Source organism: Dreissena polymorpha, chromosome 6 (assembly GCF_020536995.1).
Source record: "Dreissena polymorpha isolate Duluth1 chromosome 6, UMN_Dpol_1.0, whole genome shotgun sequence".
NCBI lineage: Eukaryota > Metazoa > Mollusca > Bivalvia > Myida > Dreissenidae > Dreissena > Dreissena polymorpha.
The window spans coordinates 114,790,217-114,792,765 of NC_068360.1; positions in this window are offsets into that span (position 1 = coordinate 114,790,217).

A 2,549-nucleotide genomic window follows, 5' to 3' on the forward strand; every position below is an offset into this window, starting at 1 on the left:
AAAACTACCGGTACAAATATTTCTTATATACCTAAAGCTCTGAGCTTATAAATGGAAAACTAAGTTAATGCGCGAAGCTCTATGACTTTCTTTTTTATATTACAACGGTTTAGAAATTTATCGATCTACTCATTATTATGTATGGTCCGCGCTCTGCGAAAAGTGGGTTAATGGATTCGCGTAAAGTGTCGTCCCAGATTAGCCTGTGCAGTGTGCAGTTCACACAGGCTTATTACACTTCCGCTTTTTTTTGTTTAAAGGAAGATTCTTATTGACGTAAACACAGTTTAGGCGGAAAGTGTCGTCCCTGATTAGCCTGTACAGAGCGAGGTTGAAATTCACTTCAAGGTAATATGGACATGCCACTTTAAACGTTTGATGACATTTATGTGACTGATACGATATCGAACAATTTACATAACACCCCGCTTGTGGAATCATAAACAAGCTTAAGTGTTTTCAAAAGGGCATTATGTAAATTTCAATAAACGATCATTTAGCAGGTGTGTCACATCAATAAATACAGCGTCGTTACACGATTATTACCAGTTTTCAAAAGATAAACCAATTTAAATATATTTGCCGCAAAACTAATTTGTTTCTACTTACATAAAAAAAGTAGGATAGCAAGGTCGGTTTAATTTTTGTTCTAGTTTTTTTTTACGTTTCCTTTTTTTAAATACAAAGACCATTTTTTATCACAAGTCTTTCTTTTGGTAATTAAATTAAATCTAACGAGTACGTTCAAATGTAGCAGACATTCTCGCTAACTGAATAGATGTTTATGTGAATTTAACAAAATGATTTGAAACTTAACCTTGGAAAACCTATATAAAATGTTGAGTCTGGACAAAGTATAAGGGTCGGTCGCGTTATTGGAAACAAACACATTTTTACGCCTCTACATGTCAACATACGACTAAAAGGTTGAACGATATAATAAATTCCAACTTTTCACGTCAATGTTTCAGTGATACAGAACACAAATAACAGAACACAAATCAATACTGGCACTTGAAAAGCAGGTTTTAACTGTTAGCAAATAAATATGGACTATATATCATGCTATATTGAGACCTTTATCATTCCATTGAAGATATCACATCAATGAAAATTGGCACGTTCGTGGCAATATAGACTCTCCCTATCGCTCACAAGTACGAATGGCCCTCAAACCGTATTTGCACACGCGTATATATCGCATTTTCCCGCAAAGATTAGTGGTAAGGAGTTGTATCTAAATCTATTCCTTTTTTCTAACCTTTTAGTATTTAATTGCCCGACTCCGCGATCACACACACCTTTACTTTTGTTTTGTTTTAAATTCAAAGTCAATAAAAGTCATCTCTGTAGTGAATTAACTGATTTCTAGAATCAGTTGATGATTAAAACTTGTGTTTTATAATTTTGGTTTAAAAAAAAATCTGTGAAACAATGATGCCTATGAACACCTTCCAAAACAGTTTGATGTTCGTTGTAACACAATCATTGTCAAACGTATCTGACTGACATGTAGCAAGTTTGTTTTTTTCAATTATCTTCAATTATAATTAAACTGCAAATACGTTGCAGAAACAAAATACCAAGTGTTTAGGGAGTAATTAGCGATATATGCTGATTATTTAGCCGTCATTTTACTGAGACCTTAACAAATACTTGCAGACTGATTAAACTAATTACTACAAAGATCGAAATTATTACAATTGAATAATTGCCATCTGCACAGGGGACTCTAACTCTTGAGAGAAATTACGCCGCGTTCTGTGATGACACTTTCCGCCCAAAACTGGAAGGACACTTTACGCACATGCATTAAGCCCAGTTTTCACAGAACACGGCACAACTATTCACATAAACATTCTAGACACCAGTTGACTGCCTCTTTAAACGCTTATGGTCCGTAAATAGATATATATTCTTAAAGAAGCTAATAAATAAACAGGAACATATGATATGCATTGCAACATAACAACCCTTCTTCAAAAGATAATTGATTGCATAATTAATAAAAACCACACACACTATTAGGAAACTTATACAACTGCAAACCATTTGGCCTTTATCAGCTTTTAGGTATCTCAAAAAGCCGAGAAAAAAAGATAACTTAAGACTTCAAACAAGCAGCGGTTCCTTAAACAATCGGGGGATGTCTACTATTTCACATAAAAACAAATAGTTGGATTTGATAAAAACGGAACGATACTATTTGCTCTACGGCAATGAACACTAAAAGCTGTTGAGTAGTACCGTGAAGGTGCACAGCTAATCGGTCTATTGTTACGGTAAATAAACGGGATAGTATGACACTGAATATAAGTGGACAGAAGATGCCAAAACAACACACATACGTTACAATGATTGTTCTTCAAAGTTTGCTTTGACAACCGAAGCAATTACTTAAATGAGCTCATGTACTCGCTTAGAGCGTTAATGATTTTGCAACATGAAAACCACAAAACAACTATTTCATTTATATGTGATCCGGAACATCGGAAATGGAAACAGTAAAATCCTGAATGCCTATCTGAATTCAAGAAAAGCGGCTTTTA